At 38.2% G+C, this 26088-nt stretch overlaps 1 protein-coding gene across 1 annotated transcript in view; it reads right to left on the reverse strand.

Moving 5' to 3' along the window:
• The window catches only part of AGBL4 (AGBL carboxypeptidase 4), a 981249-nt gene that overhangs the window by 709674 nt on the left and 245487 nt on the right, over positions 1–26088 (reverse strand). The gene's annotated exons all lie outside the window — the stretch shown is intronic.

Consider the following 26088-nt stretch of genomic DNA (forward strand, 5'->3'; position numbering starts at 1 on the left):
GCTTTTACCCTTGGCAATCTTTAAAATAATTTGTTAATTGTTAAGATTGCTTCTTATAACTTACCCCTTAGCTTTCTCTTTTTTTTTTTGACACTAAGTTTTATAACTTGCCTTCCTTGTACATCTCAAACTTCCATGTCAATGGAAGTCAATGGGAGATCGAGGCCTGTACAGAATGCAGAATTAAATTCAACATCCATTAGTTACTTTTAATCCATAGCAATTCTTCAGAGTTCTTTACCACAAATGTACTGTACATACTACGCATTTCCTCAGCAGAACTTACTTTTGCAAAACACTCATCTCAAACAACCACTTGTATTTTCTTCATTTTAGTTACGGTAGCATTTGCTGAATTGGGTGAAACTTTATAAAATTTTACAGTTGGAGGGTTAAAAACCATGAAAATGAAAGATATCACTACAACATTGCAAACACTTTTTTTTTTTTTTTACAGATTTCCAAAGCTGAAATTGTACTTCATCCTCAGTGTAACATCTTTTCCTTGTGAGAATGCATGTATTCTGCTAATCATAGTCATCACTGCATACTACTTCACTGCTGAATGACGGGGTAAAGTATCTTTCATTCCTAAAATAGCTATGATTTTATAAGTGTGCTCATCAGCTAGTTTAGACAGTGTAATTTAACTGAAGTCAATCACTGAAAAAGTATTAAGAAAAATTTGAAAAAGCAGTGTGTAGCAACAATGCAGTAAACTATCTCAGTCTTCTGCCTTACCAATATTTGTTGCTTTTGCAATATGTAACTTGCTCATTTTGCCGGACAGGAATTTTTAGGATCCTCTACAAATAACTCGCACTATCAGCAGTAATCAGCACAGCAGGAATCACCATCTTTAACATTCCTTTTTTTTCTGAACAATACTGGTGTTTACCTAGAAGTTTAAAGGACAATCCTGTAATTTCTGGCAAAAAGTAGGTTTCTTTTTCAGTATGTTTTCCAGATACCCACCCTTACTCTCTGACACTCTGGGTGACCTTAGGCATTTCAGTTGACCTCTGTAAACCTCAGCCAGCTCAGCTAGAAGACAGAGTCCTTTTGAAAAGCAGATGTTGCATCAGTGCTGAGTTTTCTTGGATAAATGCATTTAAAATTAAAAGAAAGCTATGACTGTTCAATGACCTTTCAGTACATTTAATGTCAAGGGCCTTTCTTTTGGAGACTAAGTGTCTATCTGGAATTGCTAATGCAATTTAAAAAAGGAAAAAGAAAAAAATCAAATTGTAACAGCTCACATACAATTGCAGAGGTAGGGATTGCATTTTCATTCATACCCTATGCTTTGGCTGTATTGCACCTTTTCTCTTCATCTATTTCAACATAATTCATTTATAATATTGTAACATCTTATATTTGTGCAGCTTTTCATTTTAAGTTCTATATTTATGCTGGATCTTTCACGCTGAAACATTTCAAAGTACATCCAAACTTAAACTCACACGCAGACAATACACACTAGACCAAAATCTGTAACAACGTGATGAATGTAGTCAAAAAACAAATGGACAGAAAGCTAAGAAACAATGTCGGGCACGTGCAAAAAGAAATACAGTTTTATGTGATGAGGGTACAATCTCCCATAATATCCCCAGGCCCTGCCATCTGAGCGTGGACATTTGCACTTGTCAGGTACCGATTCCACATGCTGTGCTGAGCAGCTGCGAGCCACAGGCGGAGCGAGCAGAGCAGGGCTTGGTGGCTTGAAAGACTGACAACCCCAGGGCTGGAGAGAACTCCGGTCGCCGCTGAAGCGGTCCCTGAAGCGGGCAGGAGTCGGCGTTCATCAGCTCCTCCGTCAATGACTCAGCACATACACATTTCAGTATGGCTCCAGTGTAATCTCTTCTGGACTTTAAATCGCTGCCTGCTCTTCTCATGGTTTTATTCCCCTGCTTTTGCCTTTTAAGGCAAGAGTGCAATGTTCAATTTTTTTTTCAAGTCCAGGAATTTTAGGAAGGAAATCAAGATTTTTTTTTTATTATTATTCATCTAGTATATGAAATCAGTTACCAAACAGTTATCTTCTAACCAGATCAACACATGCGTTCATTTATATGAAACTGCTTTTAGTGCAGCTTCCCAGGACTTACTGTGTTAAGCCAGGTCAAATTCTGTTTACTATTATATCTTCTGTTACTCAAATGCAACTACTTGTAAGGCAAAAATGCAGCACTATTTAACACAGTAAAGTGATTCCAAGTTTTTTCTCATCACCTGTGCTCTGATAAGTATGAGGAACAACAGAAAGAAAAAGGAAACATGAGGCTACAGGAGGATGCGGCGGAAGAGAAGGACAACATGAGGCAAGGGGAGGCAACAGGAGGAGGAAGAGGAGGAGGCAAAAGAGTGAAAGAAGAGGCCAAAGAGGAGTCTGAGATAAAGAAGGAGGAGGCAAGGGGAGGCAACAGGAGGAGGAGGCAGCAACAAGAGGCAACAGGAAGAAAAAGAGGAAGAGGCAATCGGATGCTGCAAGATGCAAAAGGAGGAAACAGGATGTAACAGGAAGAGGAGGAAGAGGTCCCACATCCAAAACCAAAACCCCTAAGACTGTATGGCTTCTAAGCCTTTACAAAAGTTCTGTGTGCTGTAGAGTGTTACTGTAAGTGTGCTGGTATGTCAGCTTTAAAGGAGAGAGAGCTAACTGCATTGCTGCCATTTAACGATGCCCTGCACCCATAAATTCCAGGCAAAGGTGATAAAGAAGTTCTTCTGGTCCTTGACTGACTTGATCCTCATCCCCATGCAATGCAGTTTATCAGAAGCAACTGGATGCAGCAGACTGAAGTGGCAGAAATCCTGTGCAGAAAGTATACCTCTGCATATTCCGTGAGCTATTGTACAGGGAGGGAGGAAATCTGAACAGACCAACAGTGCCTGGCACCTTCCCAGTTGGCCACTGCCCACTTCCTTAAGGAGGAAAGCACATGCTCCAACTTTGAAGAAGGTTTCCTTCTCCTCTAGTCCTCCAGACCTCCCAGCTCATAGCCCAGTCACCTACCAAAGTCAATTAAAAGCAAAGCAATGACAAAAAGTGTTATTGTCTTTTTTTACTAATGTGCATCCATACACTCGCACTACTGCAAACAGAACAATTTTCTGACTTTCTGGACTGTGTTTAACCACACAATTCCCTAGCGAGACTGAGGAAGAAACCTTGGGAAGGCTTAGGAGGCTATATAATGAGGACAAAAGGTCACCACCCAGCATACATTAAGAATTTAAAGTTTGGTTCAATCTAATATATTACTATATTGCATAGTATTTTAATACATAATTATCCTTATAGTATAATACTAGTATATTGAAAAATATGCTGTTGAGAATAACAAAGGGGCATAGTAGAGCCTCAACTGTAGCTCTGAATTTCCTCATGAACAAAGAGACTGTCATTTTCAGTGTTTGATGACCTCCTAGCGTATAACGGGTATTACCATAAATGAACAACAAAAATAGTAATTATTTATTAATAAAGAGGGATAATAAGTAGGATTTTAAATGTTACAATGTTACTGTTAAACAAACACAATTACTGTAGTGTTAATGCATACTCTTCATTATCTTCTGTTGGCTTGAATACTATGTGTAAAAATGAAATTGTATGGCCTTTCTAATAAATAAAATTCAAGTACTGTTTCTGCTTTGCAGCCTTGCAAAGAATAGCTGACGCTATCACTTGAAAACATTCTGAACAATTTTGAATCATTCTCTGGAGACTATTAACTGAATTCCCTTCGATACTCTGTTCTACATTCAGATACCTGAGTTGATATCTGAAGATTGTCTAATTGTCCATCCACTCAGACCAAAATCATCTTAACTTACAAAAATATTCTCAAAGACAGTATCAAAAGCCTTGTTAAAGTTGAGGTAAATAACCACTTTCCCCATCATCCACAAATCCCTTTACCTTATCATAGAAGGCATCAGGTTGGTTAAGCATCCAAACACCTTCCCCTTCACATGCCCAGAAATATCTTCCAAGATAACCTGCTCCAGGTCCAAAGTGAGGTCAGCTGGCCTGTGCTTCCCTCTGTAGACCTCCTGGCCATTTTTGAAGATAGGAACAACACTTGTCTTTCTCCAGTCATCAAGAACCTCCCCCCGATTTTCATGATCTTTCAAAGGGAATAGACAGTGGCTTCTATAGGACATCAGCCAGCTCTCCAAGCACCTTGAATGCTGCCCATCTGCTCCCATGGCCCTGAATGGGTTGAGTTCCCTCAAGTAATCCTCACCTCAATCTTCATCCACTGCTGGCAGCTCTCCTTGAACCCTGTCTCTAAACAGGTCCTAGAGGCTTGGGAGACCTTGTCAGTGAAGACTGACGCAAAGAACACAGTGATTGATAATGAGATTATTGACTATAGAACCAAATCCAGGCCTGCATTGGGAGTGCTGTCATACCAGCAACACAATTATCACAATGTAAGAGTGGGCATTAAGCTTAACGTAGGTCATGCACAAAACTTTTTTTTTTATGCTGTGTCTCAAAACTTTATCATTTCCTCACACCAGAAGGATAAATCAATTTCATAAGCAATATCTTCTAGGCTGTTTTGAGATTAAATAGTAGGATAGCATTCCCAACACCTTAATCCTCACATGCTCATACATGTTCAGCTGCAGCAATTTTGACATGCAGGTCATAAGGTTGATTTGAGAATAACCAAAGCAGTTCATAAGGTTAAATTGATAACATCCAAACCTGTAATCTGCAATCAGCTGAAGTAAGGACCTCCGGCTGCACAGGTGGTACAAAGCTACCCATGCTACCCACAACAGCTGGGGAACAAAAAAATCAACAACATTGTTGCAGTAAATTTGCAATGTGTACACAAACCCTTTGAAACAGGCACATAAACACCGCCTGTGAGAAGAAAAAGCAGTCAAAAAATGAAAATACAACAGTCTGCTGTGATCTACATTATTTAAAGTCTCATATACAATCATGCCTATGATTTTGCATTAATCTTCTTTCCCATGATAGGTTTATGATCTGTGACTGCTGAATTCTCAGACATGAAAACTGATCTGAAACACCATTATCATCAGATATTTTTGGTTTGGAATCATATATTCACTGTACTGTAGTTTTATCCCACATAATTGCAGTCTGTCAACACCAAGGTACCTATGCATTTCTGTAGTGCAAGCAATGTTAGTGAGTAACTGCCTCTATCTTCCGTTAGGACTGCAGAGTAAATCTGGACAGCTGATTACCCTAAACAACTCTTACAACACAGAAGCCTACACTCTTGTTTCAGTCGGACACACAAAAATAACTGAAAGGACCCAATTAGGACACTGATGATTGAACATACGGGCACGGCAGTAGTGAATTATTGTTTCTCTATATCTAGAATAAACTGCAGCTTTCATAGATTCCAAAAGCTAACTGGTCTCTAACTCTTCCCAACCTAGAACTGTCACTTACCCCTCAGCAGTAGCAGAGTTTATATTCCCTCTCCTCTTACCAAGCTAGGTAATATTCTTTCTTCAATAGTTTCTGCATTTCCTACCGACAAATCCCATACTCAAGCTGTTCCCAGAAGAGCTCTACAACGTTCCCGCTTTCTCCCCCAAACCCTACTATATTTGCTTGTTAATAATTTCTTCTGTAGATTCCCTGTAACACATTGTTTGCGTACTCTTCATTACGTTCTACCGGGCTGCTTGCCCCATTTTCTGTGTCTAATTCTGATGTTGCCATGGTACCATAGTAAGTAGCAGAAGTAAAGACTCTACAACAGTAGATCACCTTTTACTGCACCACCCTTTTAGTAAAAGGAAACAGTCCACCTCAATATTGATTATTGCTCCTACTAAGCTTATTTAAAATGCTTATTTTATGTTTGTAGACCTAACTCCTTCAAGCGAACAGGAATTTGGGGCACTAAGAACTACAGTTTTTCCTTTTTGCTTTTTTGTTACTGAAGTATTACCTAAACCCCCCAAAAGCTCGCTAAAATATTTGCCCATTCATGCTTCCAACTTTTTTCTTATTTGAAGTCTTCCATTGATGGAGACATTTCCCAACAAGCCAAGAGTGATTTCACAGATTTCACGCTTTACAATAATAACCTTTGCTAGATACCATTCCTTTCCGGGGGGGGGGGGGGGGGGGGGGGGGAACACACACCAAACCAACAAAAAACCACCAGATATGAACTTCAGATGAGTAATGGGTGGTTATGGGAAATACTGAATCCTAATCACCACACTCTTGTTTCTTGCTAGACTCTCACCAAGACTAGAACAAACCTATCATCTATTTTGGTCTTAGATGAGACCAGATTATTAAAAGCATAAGCATTTTTGCAAGATACTGGCAAATATCTTAGGAGATCAACTGGTATTTCAAAATTTCCATAACGTAAGGTTAAAAGTCTGGGCTGACCACTGCCATCACAGAATCTTTCTGTGAAGAAATGCCTTTCAATATGAAATAGGGAATAAACCATCCAACCAAATGATGTTTGAACAAAGCAGAAAGTCCAATTCTATGTACGCCCTTAGTACTAAAAAGGTTATACAAAGAGATAGTTAATTATTTTAGTCTTTTATATGCTCCAAAGAATCAGCAGATTTTCTTTAAACAGCACACATACATAGAAGCACACCCAAATACACCCTGCAGGATGTAGCGACCACACAAGTCAACGAGGTTCCGGGAAGAAGAGTTGGATTTCTTCAATGAGATCAGGATCTGGGGACCATGCGGCATTCACCCACAACATTTTTTCGACCGCTATCTGTTGAAATATGAGTCTCACTACTACTAGGAATGAACAGTAATTGTTCCAGCAGTGAAAAAGAGAAGCATGTCTCTCAATCTTACACAGCTGTGGTGAAACTGCTTCCAAGTAACTTTTCCACTAGCCAAGCAGCAACTACAAGTCTGCTGCTTTCATTACTAAAAGCAGCGTGCTGGAAGCAAGAGAACAGTGAAGCTTGGGAGGGTCTCTGAAATTATTCATAGACTTTCTACTGACAGTTTCAGTAGAACTTTTAACATTAAACAGCTTGCAAACTGAGATCATCAACAGCGCATCAGCTTGTATCAACTATAATCCTTCTGCAGGTTTCAAGTTATATGCAGTGGGCATTAGTGTAGCTCAACGTGTTTAAAGAAAGGATTGTAGGAAGCTGGAGAATGCAGATATTTCAAGCACAATTCAGGATTTAACTGTTGCTTATGGTAATTTTGTTGTGCAATATACACTGTTTAATTCTTGGAGGGAATCATTTGTATTATTTTCTCATTATAAAACTCAATTTTGTATCCATTGAAGAAAAAAAAAATGGATAGATTTCAACCTATTTTTTCTTTAGCAATGGGACAGTACATGATTGACAATGCAATTACCAGTGCATAGTTTTTGATATGCCAAGCAATACTTAAAATAGAACTTCAATATTTTTCACATACAGAGCTGTGGGTTTTGTAACTACCTATTTTTCTGCAACACAAAAGATCTTTACAGGTTCAACAAAAATTCCTTTAAACTTGATGTTTGTGAAGAAAGGCATGCATATGAGACATTCTACCACACCATTGAAAGGTTTGTGAAATTAATGTTTCCATTGCATGTAGAGTACAGTCATACTTTTGTAAATCTTCATGAACTTAAAGAACCTTTTTTATTTGAAAGACATTAAAAATACCTCTTCTCTAACAATCCTGAGAGATATTTTAGGCCTAAGCTTACATATCTACTTTAAGTCAAGTTAGTATGTGGGCATGTAACATTAATGTCAACTTATATCTTGCCCTTAACTACCATTTTTCTCCTTTAAGCTTGCCAGGTACATTCTGACAGTTGGGAAACCATTGAGATTTACCAGATTCAATCTCTTGTACAGAGGTTCATCTATTAATCCCAAAAAGAAGAATATACCATAATTATTTAGTTAGGCCATAAAAAAAAAAATCTCAGTTTCACTTTTAGGCTCAGATCTTCAGTTTCACTATTCTATTAATAGCTTGTATTTCTGTTCACTTGTCTGTCTTTAGTGTGGGCTACACAGAACATGGTCCTTCCCTTCTTGCTTGTTTAAAAATATTCTAGAATATTACAAGCACTGCAAAAGCATCAGCATTTATATTGCAGCCCTTAGTTGGGGAACTTCACGCTCATTGAAATGTGGGCTAAAACATCCATTGATTTCAGCAAGATGTAGATTGAGTTTTGTTGATATGAAACAGCAGAAGACTTCTTCAGACAGCCCACATGACCATTTGCAGTTTTTACTTGAAGTCACTCCCTTTTATTTGACAAAAAAGTAAGCTAATTATCATGGTTAATCATCTCCTATGCTTACAGACAAAAGTACACAGCTTTGACACTGATCTAGCAGAGCACTTAGGCAACATATAGTGTATGACCTTAAGTAAATGAATAATCTTCCTGAAGTCCTTAGTAGCACCTTTCAAGGTATATACTGCACAGAGGTCCAAACTAGGATCAAAACCTCCTATATTCACATCAGTGTAAAGCTAAACAGCTGGAGAGATATTACACATGGACAAAGATTAAAGCTGTGGGAGTCTCATTGTCCTCGTAGGATTCCTCCTTACAGACCAGACCGCAGTGTTTCATCAAATCCTCTACATAGTGAGGATCTACAACTTCCCTTACAAGACTATTCAGGCTAATATATCTTATTGCTGAGAATTTTCACTTCTAGTACTGACAATAAGAAAGAAATCCAGCATGGGATTTCTGGGGTTGTCTCATTAAATCAGTTTGTTATTATTTCAAAGTCACAGGCATGACTGAGAAATTCCTTAGTAACCCTGACACTAGTTAATTACCTTCATAAGCCTCATCTATAGGTACTACAAGTTGCTTTTTGCATTTTCCACTTAGATGAAGGACATAGTAGTTGTTCTTTTATTCAGAACCAGGAAAAAGACAATCTCCCTCTTGATTTCAGAGAGAATTTGGCTATCTGTCATAAGAGACTGCTATGGATCCTATAGAATAAATATGCAATTTCACAAAGGCAGGTGTTCTGGTTTGCATCACGCTTCTGTTCGGACTGATGATTTGTTAGGATATTTTCTTCTTTCTTCTAAAGCTTCTCCTACTATTACAAGTCTCTTCTTTTTACTTTCTGCTCTTTTTCCCCCTCTTAGTTTTACTGGTTTCCATCACAGTTGCTGACAGAAGTTCTCCATTTCGTTATGGAGGACAATAAGATTCCTCACTTTTCTTATCTGTTCCAGTAGAAGAGATCAGAACCACAAACCCTGCTGAGAAACTGTCTTCCATCAGCTTGAGCTTTGCTACTTATGACCACAGGATTTGAGAACTGTCACTTTGACAATTGCCAAAGACTGTGTCAGTTTATCATCTTAGGCCAAGATATATGGCAACTTTTAAGACTAATATCACTGCTGTTTGGCCTGTAACATTAAGCCTAGGATTCGTACTAACAACATTCCTTGGCGTTCCTTGGCAATCAGAGAAGAGAGTACAGTCTTCTAGCTTTTCAGGGAAGTAAGGAAGTGGATTGAGGTTTTTTACATGCTACCAGGATTTTCCAGAAGCAGCACACCATCCAGAAGCATCTTCTAAAATAAAAGTGCTTTCCCCTTCCTGGAGTGTTTGACTTTACCTACAATCCCATCTCTATCTGCCTTTAGATTGGCCTCAGCCAGCTGCTCTTCACATGGGCGCTGATCTCATCTAGGCAGGGGATATTTGGGATACAGTTATTTGGATTAGAATCAAGTGGGATATACAGTTGATGACTATCTGTGTATTGCTGGCATTTAAGAGGAGAAGCCTATATCCAGCAAGGCACTTAAATTTGTGCTCGACTTTGACTTCAGTAAACTACTCGCATTTTCAAGATTAAGCAAGTGCTTCCCTGGATTGAGACCACAATATCCTATAATATAATGCAGAGGTAAGTAGCCTGTCTTACAGTGATGTAAATCTAAAATAACTCCAGCTAAATCCAAAGGTTTCTCCAGATTTACACTGACATGAAAACTAGTACTGACCTATTGTATTCACAATCCCCACAGCTACTATACTCAGTTCTTTATATTGCAAGTTCATTCTTTGCTTTCTCAACAGAAATATCTATATAATTATTCCACACATGAGTTATATTGGCTCAGAAACTCAACTAACATGGGATTCAGCAGGCCTAAGAATTATGCAAAGACTGTTTTAATCAGCTTAATATTTAAAATAAACTATTTTGTTTTTAAAAAAGTGCATCTACCACAAGTGCAATAAAGTTCTATACTAAAGCAAATTAGCAATATTTTTTCCTGTGCAACTAAAGGGCTGTGGATGTTGGAAATTAAAAACAATCATTCCATGAGGAAAGAAATGCTGCATAATAATAAAAATATAGTTTTAAAGAAAAGATGTGAATTTCCCTTTTTTGCATGTGTGTAAATTAGAATTAGATGAAAAAAGGAAGAGTAAACAAAGAATTTTTAAAACAAACCAAAGACATTAGACCCTGTACAAAAATGGGCCACACCCACCACTGTTGCCAGCTGTAGTTTTACCACAATTAGTGGAGCCACATCAATATACTGGGACTGAATACAACATTGCCTAAATATATTCAAATTCTAAACATTATTACCTTAAGGTTGTTTCTTTTTCATTGTTAATATTCATATGTGTAGCATACCTTGCTGCTGTCTTTGGATGTAGATGGATGGGTTATGGGAAACATTTGCTATTGTATCAAGGGCTTACTGCCTCCAGTAACCCTATTAACTGTAAGTGTTTGGTGGAACACGTCTTTAATTACCATTATAAATAATTACGAACTACATTTTTGTTCTAGGATGCAGAGAAAAGTTGATTTGAAACTAGTTCCAATCCAGGATTTTTTTTTCTTTTTTTTCTGCAGTTCAGAGATACAGATGGAAGAATGGTTCTTGCTCAGAAATGAATGGCAACCTCTTTATAAATTATTTTCCAGGTCATTTCACTGAGTGTTTTGCAGGTATTTCATTTCATTCCTTGACAACTGACCCAAAACTTTGAGCTGGGTTACTTGGGAGATAGGCATTGTCATGGGTGTCCTTGGGTAAAAAAAAATAGAGTTATTTTTCTAGCCTGTAATTCTTCCCCATATACTAGTGAAGACTCCCTCCCAGCTCTCACCCTTTTTCTTTACAATGGCATTTTGGCCTTATTACTTATTAGGATCAGAAGCAAAACATCCATATCCTTATAAATTAGAAGATGTTTAATAAGAATGAGCTTGAACAAATTTTTATTATAATGAAAGGATTAAGGTGCATGATAGCATTAATATTTAGGAAAAATTAAACAAAATTGCTTTTTATCTGCTGCAAACTATGTTAAATATTTAATATGCCACATTATAGGGGCACCATTTCAACAAAGGGTATGACAACCTTTGTGTTACGAACCTTCATTTCAGTGGTTCAAACTTAGTTGGAAAACTTCTGAAAGCTAAATCTAACATTATGTGCAGGTTTTCTAGGCAATTAGAGCCGAGACAAGCTTCCAAACCTGTGCAGGTCTCTAGCAGAAAGTTGTGCAAACAGCGGGTCTATAGAGGCTGTCTCGTGCAGGCTCTACTGACCCAGCACACGGTTTATTTAGAAGGGAGCAACGAGTTTAATTGTTCTGGAGCTTATGGGAAGCCTTTTTGTTGCTTTGTTTGGAGTGTCTGGGTATATTTTTAGAGAGCTTTAAAACACAAAAAAGAGAGTCATGCAAGTATTCTGAGGTGATAGAAGGGTGATTTTTTTCCCCATAATCTAGCAGCAGATAACTTCTATATAAGTATTGTGAGAGGCAAATTCTAGCTCTCAGATTAGAGTAAATGAATATAAATATTCCTTTATACTAAAAAGCTGTACTAAATCCTGCTAGGAGCAGTAATATGCTTCTGAAACAAAGCAAACAATTTTCTGCACTCTGAAGGCCTGGAAATTTTCAAGCTTTCTCTAGGAGCTTAAAATTAAATCTCTGGAAAAAAAATCAAAATAAGTAAATACTCAAAACCAAGCTGGTCCTGCTTACAGCCAGCCTATGTATTCAATAAATTTTTAAGGTAATAACATAACAGTATAATACAGTAAATTTGGTAGTAGATTTTTGTTGCTTTCAGATCACTGAACTGAGAATCAAACAGAATGAAAAAATTCTGAGTTTGCTCCAAAGCTGATCCTTACAATGACCTTGAAAAAAAAAAACAATTATCCTTTGCCTTTATCTCTCCTCCCGTAAAATGCAATAATAAACACTAGTTAAGCATTATATTTCTACCTTGGGATGGGACTCGGAGCAGAAGACAACAAAACGTTATAATCAACTTGGTTGAGCTGGCTGAATTCCTGAAATCAGCCTTCTCACACTCTATGCCCCACAAAAAGCCAAGCAGAATTACCCTAACTCTTCAAAACCTGTCAAGGTCTCATTATTTACTTTTAAAGGCCTCCTTCTACCTCAGCTGACTCGTTTTATCCACCCAAGGCAATTGTTTCCATCTGTATACATATCCTAGGCAGCCACTAGCTATTCGACTTTCAGAGGTTCAGCCCTGTTGTGCAATCCAAGTGTGGTCCCATCATTTGAAGCAGCAGTCTTCTTTTTTCCTTCCTTTATTTTTTTATAGAAGTTTTCTTTACTGAAGAAAAAGTTTCCTTCTTTGCAATTAAAATCTTCACAAGTAGCTTATTATTATTGAGCAAGTGAATACATGACTTAACTTCTGAGTACTGCCGAATTTCCATGTCTGTAATATACTGTACTTTTCAAGACACTGAAGTCCGTCTCTCACATTCAAGGAAATACAACATGAAACAGGAGGAGGAGAGTAGAAGTCAAACAATGTCAAAGATGCAGCAGTTGGTATTAGTTTCCAGATCTTCTGACTCTGGCCTACCTAGCCACATTTAGATATGCCACAAAAATTTAAGAGACATTTATATTTCACCATTATCCAGTTTTATATATTGAAAAAAAAAAAAAAGACTAATTGAGTATCATTTGAAAAACACAGCTGGTTAGTTTGAAACTAAAATGGAAGATATCCAGCACAGCCTTGCAGAAAGTGGAGGTAAAAAAATGAAAAATGAGTACTGTTCAAGAACTCTAGAGGTCTGAGTCTCATTTACCACTAGTACAGTAAAAAGATACTATATTTTCATAAAATTGACTTGAAGTATTTTTTTAAGACTTTTTAAGCCTGACTTCAATAACCTTATTTTGTTAATAAGTGCCAGAGGGGGTTGTGACATTTTAAATAGGTTAACATTGGTGATGTAATTTTGTTTGGTTGCTTTTGGTGGGGTTGGGGGGGTTTGTAGGTTTTTTGTTTGTAGGTTTTTTTGGTTGGTTGGTTGGTTTGGGGGGTTTTGGTTTTCTTAACACACAAAAAAACGCTTGGATACCAACATAAGAAGGGAGTACAGAAGTGCATTTCAAAACTAGAACTCAATATCAAATATCTGTACTTAAAGGTGAATCTTAAACAAAAAAAAATATTCCAATAAATAGCTTTTATTGAGGCATTAGTGACCATTAACTTCCCATGCACGTGGCTCATGCTGTCAGAGAGAATGTATTAGTGATACTTGTAAATGTAGTCTGTGAAAAATATACACCACTTGTGCATCTGCTATAAAGTATCTCAGCTTCACTTACCAGAAGGTTTTCTAAACCTTAATCCATATTTTTGGTGGCTTCAAGAGAAATAGCTTTTATTAATTACATGTTAAATTAAAGCTATAAACATCCTTTATTTATGTTAGCACAAGATTCTGTCAGTGGATATATCTCTTTTTTTCATCACACTGTACTTTCAAAGAACCAAAACCTTAAAAAGAAACTCTAACATTTGGTTTGAACCTAAAATTGTGTACCAGCTTTTGAAACAAAAAAAGTAAAAACCTTCAGTTTCAACTGTAAATATTAAGGTATTGAAATATAGGTTGTGCTGACAACATATATTTGGAGGGCAGAACTCTACAAGCGTGAAATCCCTCCTTCAAGAAAAGCAAGCCAAAACTAAAACCAGAAATGCAACAAAAGAGTAAGACTTTTGAAATGCTTCCATGCATTTTCCACCGCTGTCACTCTCCTTCCCACATGTACACGCTGCTTTGAGTGTCCTGATGGTTTGGCAGAGAACGGCTTTCCTTACCTGCAGCATTTCAGGGGAAACCACACAGTGGCAGTACTGTGAATGCAAACGCTATGCTCTATTGTGCGGCAAGATAAGAGTCTTAAGAACTAAAATACAGCTTCCCATACTTGGTTACGGTTAAGTTCACTGTTACTTTATATAGAAGACATCCTGGCTTCTATTGCTCTAAGAGCAGAAGAAAAACATGCAGTCAACATGTAATTTATTTCCTTCTGTAATTTTAGTATCCAGAGGCCTCAGACACAGTTAGTCACACATTTCACTCCGGGCTACTATTTCCTTTCCATTTTTACCCACTCTTTTCATTTCCTCTATTCAGATATGTTTTTGAAGCCCAGCCTCTTAGCGTAAACTTGGAATTCTTTGCCAAAATAAAAGGAAAAGAAAACAAACTGAAGGAGCATCCCACACACAAACATATACGCACACACACCCACCCCCCAGACATTTATGATTCATCTAGGTTATTGGTTTCTATACTTTCATAGTACACAGATACAAGTTGATGAGTATTAGAAATGACAAATCCAGAATGCTCTGTTCATTTTCACTGTACCGGGAGACTCTTGTCAAAGAATACAGCCACACAGATCACAGATGCTAACTTCTGATGTACGGGTATCTCGCATTGAGGGGGGAATACTTCAGAGTAAGTCTGAAAGAAGAACTCCTCTCTCAGTAGATCCCACAGTTACAGAAATAGAAAAGCACGACTCCGACTCCTACATGCTGCTTTAAGGCATCTTGAACATCGCCATACACTCTACCCTTTGCACCTGGCTTCTTTACCAGCAGACCTGCAGTTTAGCTTTCCCTTTCAGACCAACATACAAATGTCCAGATCCATGCTTACTCATGGAGACAATGGCAGGAAAGGGGAGTTACATCTGTTAAATACTTTCAAAAGAAAAGCTACTCATCTTTTCTTCTGCGTAACCAATGCCTCATACTTTTCCTTCCCTTGTTCCCAGGCTCCAAGTAAGACAGTTAGCAGCTGCACAACAGTGGAAGTTTCCTCCACATGCTCATTCTCAGTACATGATTAAAGGCCAAGATTGCATGTAGTTTACTGGTTTTAAAGCCTATGTGCTTTTCAGGCAGAAACGTAACAGTTAACCACATATGCTCAAGGAGTGTGACATACAGCACTACAACACAAGGCACGAGGCTTGCTTTTTTTTTTTTTTTTTACTTATACAGAAAGCTATATTTATATCCATGACTCCCGCCTAAATCAACTCCCCCTTCCCCTCACCAGGTGCACAAACAGCATTTCCCCTTTTTAAACAAGTATCAGACTTCTGCCTGCAGGGATTAACACCCAGTGCACCCAAATAGGTTTCCTGCCCTGCTTACCTTGACTTACTTTGCTTTCAGCTACAGAAGCTGCTCCTGAAGGGAAAGCCTTTCTGGCTGCCCCTGCAGCCGCACTTTTCCCCTTGCCGAGTCACACTGCAAGTTCACGTAGCCCAAATGAGCCAAACGCTTCCCAAGCGGGATTTGCACCACAATCCCTTCCACCAGCACCCCAGGATAGCGGCAGTCCCTCAGGAGAGCCCAGGGAATTACGTTTAATAAAAAACTACACATAAACATACATATGCTGCGTGACGCCCCTTCATTGACTGAATGACATTTAAAAGGCAACCATAAGAGCATTAAACTATCCAGTAGAGTAGCAGATGGGGAAAAATTCTTTTCCTTATCAAAGCTAAATTATTATATCACTGCTGGTCTCAAAGCTATGAGGTACTGGTGCTTTTTAACTACACTGAGAAAAATATTAGGAGAGGATTTTATCAAATATTAAAAGGCATGGTAAATTAATTCAACTTGGATATTCCTCAATTTCTTTCTATGGTGAATGTATCCTTTTAAGTTGAACCTCTTTTTATCTTGAGCTGCAATGGCCTTTCCTATAGATTTGCTAAACGGTATCACACATTTCCAATAAATTATTTTTAAAAATTCTTCATAGAATGAATACAGTATTTTTTACAACAGCAGCACCTGAAAAAGGCTGAAAAATAGTAAAGTCTTCAAACAAAAAGCTAACACAAACACAATTTTCTTCCCCAATCTTGATAGCAATTCCCATTTTGGAAACTACTGATTCTGTCATTGGAAATCATTTCACTGCGACTCCAGCTACCCAGTGCAATTCCCTAATAAGTTTGCAACTAATCCCTAATAAAAATCTAATTCTTGAGCTACTGATAGGACACTTTCTTTTCATTACTGTGTTTCTCGTGACACAATTCCCTCGGCCACACTGTTTATGGGCAGATGGCACCTGAGCAACACCCACAACTTGCTTACACGCCTGCAGGCACCTCTGAAGGGACAGGACACGCCAGCAAATCCTGAGCCCTCTCATCACCAGCACCCGCTAGTTTCTCTCCAGGCTTGGAAGCGTTGAGGAGAGTGGCCACGCAAAAGCACAGAAAGGAAAAAATGAGGGAATAAAGTCACAGAAGTACACAAGGCAGAGCCTGAGCAGCACCTAAGGGAAGGTAGCCCCTGCAGGGATGGGGGAGGGCAGCCCCACCACAGCCAAGCCATGGCACAGGGTGCCTCGCTTGAAATGAAGCAGTCCAGCTAAAGTGCACATTTTATGGTACTTTTTTTGTCATTATTTTTAATAATTGCCACACACAGCTCACTGTTAAAATCAGTTAAATAGTTTGTATGCTATTGGGATTTAGGAGCTGAGGAAAAAAAACCCTTACTAGCCAGTACAAACAGAACTCACCTCCTGCCTTAGAGCCTCCCGTCTGCTGTGTGGGAAGAGGACAGACACAAGCATCTTTTTTTAACTACCTGCACACCTGTAGCAAATCTAATGCCCTGAGGATGCACACCTGCACTTCAGCTGCACAGCTCACCTGCATCCCGTCTGCATAACCATGCTGTGGATAAGTCCCAGACCTGGGGACTCCATTACAGGTACTGGAGAGGCTCTCCAGCCTGCCTGCCCCATGTCCCAAGACCCCGGGCAGATAAATATCAGCCCTGAATTTCACCAATAGTTCTGCTAAGTAGTAAGGGGACGTGTACAGAGAAACCCGAACATCTGAGAGCAGTAATGAAGGCGCTGTGTTGTTCAAACCTATACTAATGGTTCACAGTTGCCAAAGGGATAATATTCCAGCCAAGAACTTGTACCACCCAGCACAGCCCTTCCCCTTCCCAGCACCGCTCTTACTTTCCAGAGGTAGGGACTGGCAGGAAAGCTGCCAGCCTTCCACTGAGAGCCTGGAGCCTCACCTTTCCATTACCAAAGCTCCTGACAGCCAGTTATCCTTGTGCTGCCTGAGCAGTACTAGACAGAAAGATTGGAATTAGTATTTGCTGCCAAAAAATATTGGATACTTTCTAATCACACTAGGAGAGCTCTTGCTAGGTTTTCAATCTCCGAGATGCTTAATATAGTGAAGCAGGAAGACGAAGTTTCACTTTCAAGCTAGAATTCAATAATCCTACTTGAAGCAGTTGAAAAAAATTTCAGCCACTGTCTCAGCGTCTAGAGATGCAGGAAAGATCTTATCTCTATTTCTATTATCATTAGTTTTAATTCTCTCAAACTGGTGACATATCATAGAGAAGTTAATTCATAACTTAACCCTAGTAATCACAGCATAAAAATTAGGTTTTTATGCTTTGGGTTTATATACAACTGTCGAATCCCATGAGACAAAGTTCAAGATACACCACCTACTATTTTAATGTTCTGTTCCTGCATTATCACCTGCCATACTTATTTACTGCTTATTTTCTCTACGATTCTCAATTTCCACAGTACAGCAAAATGTTTTTGTCTTCTACTTTATGTTCTATTAAAAGAGAAATTGAACTCATTGCTTTGGCTTTTACCATGGCACTTCAAATATAAGGCAAGTGCCTGGTAACTGTCTCATTTTTATCAGAACTTCACAATGAATAGTTCCCATTACCTTTTCCTCTGCACTAAATATTGTTTCTTCACAGAAAATGAATGAAAGAGTTGTTGTTAATGATTCAAACAAACATTTAAAAATATTAGGCTGGATATTTCTGCCCTAACTTTACTTAGAATTTTATTTCTGATATATTGCATACCCTATGCTTTTATGTCGTATGTAAATTTAAACACTACTATGTATTTTTAAAATCGTATGTTGAAAGATCTTTAAAGTTGCAAGGCTAAGTGAAGGAAAGCCAAAATTTAACCTGACTGTGCTGCTTCCTGGTGCATTCTCAATTATATCATGTCATAGGTTATTACATCTTGTTAAATTCAACTTGTCTAGCACTCTTCAGACCATTAAAACATTCTTAAAGAGATGTTGCATTTTCTGATTACAGTTTTTGGCTCTTATTTGTGTAGTCTTGTGTTAACAGTCTGATTTTCAAGTACATTTCTTGGTGACACTCAGCTTTGTCTGTGTAGGGTTCTTACTACTAAGTACTTTCGGCTGATAAATGCCATTCTTAACAGAGGTGATTTTCATTCTGCTTCGCTCCATTAGTTCAAAGTACAAAATTGCAATGAAAAGCTGCAATGTCCTCTTGGTAGTTTGACTCTGCTTTGAGTTCAGTGCTGCCCATATTTATCTAACTTACAGACCCATTTTGGGGGAAAAAGCCTCAATTTTATATACTTTTTTTTAAACCTGCCAGAGTTAGGGACCCAGTTCTGTGAACACTTTTCATGCAATCAGTTCCACCAAATGCCCATCACCTGAGAAAAGAGAATGACCTGTTTCATGATGGGATGCAATGACCAGCTCTGGTTGTATTTTGCAGCCATTAAACTCAATACTATGGACTGTAGTGGGAAAACCCTACAATTCAGTTTTTTTAAACTGCCAGAAAACCTCCCAGCTGCAAATTTCATTGTGATTTCATGTGATGGGGGAACTATTTTCAGGCAACTGCACTTTTTTAAGATTTTGAATTTCTCATCAGCACCCCAGTAATTAAGTATTTATAGATGACAAAAATGCACCTAGCAGGAATAGACCATTTGTTTCCTATGTGCTTCAAACCTTTCATGAATAAAGTAGTACCAAGGGTAACCTTTCATGAATACAACCTTAGGGATCACAGAGTGCCCTCAATCAATGCAGGGAACTCATGTTGACAGAGTATATGGGAAACAGATTGAGGTATTAAAGCACATAGCCTCTGGTGTTTTAGATGTAAATACTATAACCATCAAATATTTAGACTCTTATGTAAGCAGTATGTCATTTTTTAAACAGTTACTGCATGGAATAAATCTTTAAGGATGGAATTTTCAGAAGTGCTCAGTATTGGCCTAACTTCGCTCTTACTGAAATCAATCATAAAATTTTCACAACTTTGGAAAAGGACTTTGTCTGTTTATATGTTTCCACAGCACTAAGCACAATGAGTCTTGATCCTGGCTGGGGCCTTTTGACTCCGCTGTAATCTAAATAAATTGATTTACAGGAGATCAGTCAGATAAATGATGAGGAAACACATACATACATATAAAATAGCTAGGGTTTTTAAATGATGGCTTAGCAGCCCTTTAGAGCTTCTTCATTATTTTCTCTTTGAATCCTAAAATTCATTTACCTTCTTTTATATTAATTTAATTTCCTTCTTATTAGTTTTCCCCAATATAATTCCATGCATCTTAAATTTCCAGTGAAGTATCAATAGTCAATAAAATTTATCTTTCTTTCTTGCCACAAACTAATCCCATTTAGTTTGCACAATAAACATATTAGTTTTGGGATCCGATTCATACTTTGTGTCAGCAGAATGTAGCCTCTCCTCTATTTCCACAAAAGCTGTTGCTGATAAGAGTGATATGTCACCTACTGTATATTCCCAGGAATAAATACCTTTGCTGGACTGGGAAAGGGGAAGAGAATGCATTTTTTAATGGGTTTGTAGAGTGGTTAGGTCTGTTTCTTTTGTTATTTCACAAGATTCACACAAACATTAATTTACCCAGGGACTGACTTCAGAGGCAGTTATTTCACTTTCATATACACGCCAACCTCAAAACTGTCTAAAAACATCTTATTTTCTTCCAAAGAGCTACAGTAAGACCAAGACAAAACTACTCCTGCTTATCACTCAATGTGGGATTTTAAAAGGTCAATACTGCAATGTCTTTTTCCCTATTTTCTCCAAATAAAATGCTACAAGTTATTGAAATGGAGGCTGTGGTTCCACAGACAATTCTCTAGGCGTTCTCCTAGCAGCTGTTATCCTCATTCCCTCACCCCTGCTCCAGCCACTTATTCCCCCTTCCCTCACTGCTCCTCCAGTTGGACCCAGACGACTTGTTTTGGATCTATGTGATGAACCAGACCAAGACTAAATCCTCTTTCTCTTCCTTGGAAGTTTACTTTTAACCTGGGCCAGCTCCCAGCCTGGTGGTCCTACGCAGAGCCGTGCTGGCACACGGGAGGGAGCAGCTCTGAGGAGCCAGATCTGCACCTGGCAAAGACTGCATCAACACACACCTGTGCCGTGGGAAATACTTCTGCTCCTCCAAAAGCATTCTCACCAGATCCCTCAGGGAAGCAAGAACAAGCACACGTTACATTATAAAACTGGCAAGGGAACAAACTCCAGAGAGTAGCCAAAGTTGTACAATAGGCCAAGGAAGGAATCGGGTAATGCTAACAGCTCGTTCATCTTCTTTACCTAAATTCAGGTGATGTTATCACTAACCCTAGTGTGCTATATATTTTATAGTAAGCAATTCTAGTCTTTCAGATTAGCAAGCTATATATATATATATAGTGCTTTATTCTCAAACTGTTTCACCACAAATGACAGCTCATTTCACAAACAGCTTATCTTATGGCTAAAGATATATAAATACATACTAAAAATGCTGCTGAAAGTCTCTGAATGTATAATGCAGCCTGGTAGACATGGTAGTGATTGTAACACTGCATTGTAGACACAAATGTTAAAGAAACTTGGCAAGAATCAACACATTTTAGCTACTCAAAATTCAGATTTTCTCAGTCTTGTCCCCTTCTGATGAATGGAACATATGGGAGTATTGTTCATAAAACTTGCATTGCTTTTCTCGATGTCTACCAAAATTCCTCATCGTGACAATATTTACCAAGATACATATAGATTCAAATTTGAATTAATTACCTAGAAGTTTTTCTGTACCCTCAGGTTTACTGGAAAAGAAAAACGCTTCAGAAGCAATGTGTTGTGAGTATTTAACAGTAGATGTTATAGCAACAGAGGTAGCGGAGTGCTTGCTGGGGAAGGCAGCTATCCAGTTAAAAGCCATCAATGCTGAGTGAGATAAAAGACAGGGAAGAAAGTAGCTGCTTTGCCAAGAAGCAGTTTGAAATCTAACATTATAAACAAAACACATGCAAATCTAGACATAAATCCTCTCTCATATGCTGAAGGCTCCATAATATTTTAGCTAGCATTATTACTTAAAAACAAACAATTCCTGAAATACGGTATCTCAAATGCAGAACAGCCTTTAACCTTGTGTTCATCCACTCAAGAACCATGTTATTTATTATCCTTTATCCCTTAATTATGGGGATTTCACCTACTGCTCTCTGCTCATTTGAAATGCAGAATAAAATACAATGGATGTCTGAAGAATTAACAGGTGTCAACCAGATATTTGCCAGCTACCGCTACTATTCTACTGGGAGGAGCTGCTGTTCTATAAATACTAATTAGAGTTTTGCACATGATCTTGCTGAAATACCTAAGGTGATGAGTGGCCAGTTGTTACTTTTAAAAGATTAGCGCAATTTGAAAAACTAATGTCCCCAATGAGGCAATGCTCACACTGAATAATCAAGAGTTATAGCTGTTCTCTGCCCAAAGGGAATATTTGCTCACTTCATCATTTGGAAAATCTGCTGCCTCTCGAACAACTCACTCTTCTCTTTCACTTTGGGAAACTTGTAAAACTTTGTGCAATCAAAATAATAGTATGGTATTTGTACTTAAATGGTCTTCCACTGCTATGCCCATGTGATGGTTTTGGCTGGGAGAGAGTTAATTTTCTTCACAGTAGCTAGTATGGGGCTATGTTTTGGATTTGTGCTGGAAACAGTGCTGATAACACAGAGATGTTTCTGTTACTGCTGAGCAGTGCTTACACAGTGTCAAGGCCTTTTCTGCTCCTCACCCCACCCCACCAGCGAGGAGGCTGGGGGTGCACAAGAAGCTGGGAGGGGACACGGCCGGGACAGCTGACCCCAACTGACCAAAGGGCTATTCCATACCATATGGCGTCATGTGCAGCATGTAAAGCTGGGGGAAGGAGAAGGAAGGGGGCACCTTCAGAGTGATGGCGTTTGTCTTCCCAAGTAACCATTATGTGTGATGGAGATGGCTGAACACCTGCCTGCCCATGGAAGTGGTGAATGAATTCCTTGCTTTGCTTTGCTTGCATGTGTGGCTTTTGCTGTACCTATGAAACTGTCTGTATCTCAGCCCATGAGTTTTCTCACTTTTACTCTTCCGATTCTCTCCCCCATCCCACCCCGGGGGGAGTGAGCGAGCGGCTGGGTGGGGCTTAGCTGCCGGCTGGGGTTAAACCACAACAGCCCACATGGAAGGCTTTATGAATACCTTCCAAGGACAGAACTTTTAGTGTGAAATTATGATTAAGAAACTGCAACAAAATTAGGTTGCGCTTAAATGAAGTAGCAAAGAAAAAGATTACAGTAGAAACTGCATCAGCATAGCAAAAATTTAATTTCCTCAAATCCATCTCTCCTCAAATTCTTTACCTCTACAAATGAGACAAAGAAAAAAGACCCAGTCAAAACAGAACAGGTCTCTATTATAGTAATTGAGTTTTTTATATTTGTAGTAGTCATTCTTAAGAAGAAACACCAATTCTTTAAAATCTTGGTGTAATACATCTGAAGAACCAGCTAATTTTAAGCAAAAATGCTAAGTGAGCAGACGCAGCACATTCCACTGGCTTGAAATAAAATCCTGAGTTTCATCTTGTCCAATTTGCTATGAAGTGCAACTGATGTAACTTGGTGTGACACAATGCTGCATTTCTACATATGAGCTGTGATTCATTGCAGTGAAATTTGACTGATGCAACTGACACAGCCCCATACTATTTAGTGTCAACATAGCGTGTCCACAAAAAATGCAGAAAAAAGGGTTGAGGGACTCAGAACTTAACCTACTTAGTTCTTTTTTATTTTGCTCTATCCCTCTGGGAAAGAATATTCAGTAAATCCGTTACTGTGTATGGGGAAAATAGATATCATTTTAATCAGAATTTATTATTCTGGTTTTTTCTTTTTAAAAAATAATCTTTTTCTTTAGCATAAAATCTGTTTTTTCCTTATCCTTCAGCATACTGCTTCTTCTTTTTAAGTAGCTCATTACTGGAAATGTTTGGCCTTACTTCAAAAGAGAAGAATATGTCAACACCAGAACATCTGTGTCCACATAGAGCGCTTTGATGACAGTGATATACTTCATTTACATCAGTACACCGAGCTGAACCTTGATGCTGACTGCATTTAAAGATCTTACCCCACAGGGCAAGAGAATACAGGTCAAAAACGTTGATCTGTGTTTGACACTCTCTACTTCAGGAGCACTTGGCAGTGATTTGTTCCAGAGTCACGAATCAAACTCACAAAATGTTGCAAAGCTTGGAGCCATGTTCGCATAACCACATTCAAAACAAACATTAAAACTCACCGTCTCTGGAGGCCAATCTAGTTTTGATATGCAGGATTTTGCGAGCAATATGGTCAGATTCTATCCTGAATACAGTGGGAACGTTCTCATTTAAATCAAAAGGGCATAACTCGGGCTTGAATATCTGTTATTAAGAGGAGTAATGTACCTACATCTCTCAAATGCAGAAAGGAAAATTGATACTTTATCGCCCTAAAACTCAAATCTGATTGTATAAAAAAGGGAGTGGAATAGTTATGTGTGACACAGCATTGCTTCTGTCAGTGTGGCCAGAGGAAGTTGGGAGAATTTCAGTATGGACCAGATATTGAAGGCACAGGCACAGTGTGGCAAAGGCAGGCACGCAGGAAAATGATGAGTTCCTCAAATATTTAGTACAGAAGAGTTCAGAGATGAAGGACTGAGCTCGGTTACAGAATATTTGCAGACCTTGGTTTCTGGTAATCTTCCTTTTAACTTCATTTTAAAACCTTTTGTGTTTCTTCAACTTTTTGTAATTAATATATCATTTTCTAATTTAATTACATGATATCCACTAGCCTGTTATGCTGACTTAATATAACGTGGAGAGTTCCAATAGTCTCCTTCCACAATTCTGAATCCTGAGTACCCTCGCGTAAACCTCAGCACTTTTGCAGCATTGAATGATTTGGTATTGCTTACCAGACTAATATATACAAAGCATCAAACAGGATCAAATCGATGCAGCTGGATATTGCCCTGTTCATGTTCAAGGACCGCAACTACCTGTACGCTGCATTAGCAAGCGCAAGTACTAGTAAATCCTATTTCAGCAAACAGAAAGAGAGAAAATTTTGTTTACAGGTTTCACTACAATGCCATGGAAACAGATACAGAGGTAATTGTAAAAGGCATAATCCAAGTGGAAGACAGCTCTAATGGAAGGCATATATCCAAAAATAACGTATGTGTTTTCCCACTTGGAAAACACATGCGTAACTCCTATTAACATCAAGACAGAAAATTATACTGAGTAGACCCCAATATTACTAAGGTCCCTGATAACACTATGAATTAATGTGCACCTTCAATGTACAGCAAGATGTTTTCATACACAGACTATTAGGAAAAAAAAAACCAAACACCTTAATAGAATAATGATCTTTTTAAAGAAAAAAATTACAGCTAGAATCTCTGAAAGAGGTTTACAGTATGGTAGTAGCCCTGTACAAAGAAGCTGCTCAGCACCTGCTGCCTACACTGTGCCTGGCTCCAGGCAATGTTATTCATTCCTCACTTTCACGGGAGCAAAATACATCCCCTAAAAATATAAAACACAAAAATAAATAGATCTCCGGGGAAATGGAAGAGAATCTGTTTTAAAGATAGTGAAGGAGCCTATATGTTCTAGAAAAAGCCCATTTTGCATTGTTTTGTAAGATTTACACTTTAATTTGAAACCAAAGTAAGGCATAAAATTTGTATGAAAGCAATATCTGATTTATAGATAAACTTAACACACAATATACTTAGCTGCAAATACCAGACCCCAGTGAGAGAAGGAAAAGGTTTTGAAAGATGATTAAAGCATGCTTGGCAAACATGGCCCTGAAAAGCCCCAAAAGATTTTTCTGAAGTTAAATAGTAAACACAATTAACATGACTTTTGCTACAAAAACACTAAACACAATGGATTTTTTTAATTAATTTTCAATGTTATTACATGCTCCTATTGAGCTGGAATTGACTCCATCCACTAACTGTATTGCGAGACAGCTCTTCTGTCCATATGACCTTACCATCTAGATAAAAAAACAAATAGCCATTCTGTTGGTCATATGAAGAGGAAGCCATAATACAATAACAATGATCCTATGACCACCAAAAGTTAACAGCTTGCAGGTGGAAATTTTGTGATAGCTGAAGTATTTAAGAAAGGTATATTTATAAGGCTCATATAATGTGCAGATTGATCAAATGTATTATTAATTAACCAATAAAAAGAAACAGTTGTAAAGGCTTACAAGAATACATTACTGTACACACCTAACCTCACTATCCATATTCAAACAAATTTCCTAGCTAAAGGCAAATTGCATAATTCTTGGGAGTCTTGCATGCATTAGGACTCATTAGATTTACATATGATTATTCACAGTAGACATGTCATTACATTTGCTTTCAGAAAATGTACCATCTATATAGGTATTCACGGGTTTCATATGGGCATACCTTTCT

This window comes from Mycteria americana, chromosome 7, assembly GCF_035582795.1.
Source record: "Mycteria americana isolate JAX WOST 10 ecotype Jacksonville Zoo and Gardens chromosome 7, USCA_MyAme_1.0, whole genome shotgun sequence".
Lineage (NCBI taxonomy): Eukaryota > Metazoa > Chordata > Aves > Ciconiiformes > Ciconiidae > Mycteria > Mycteria americana.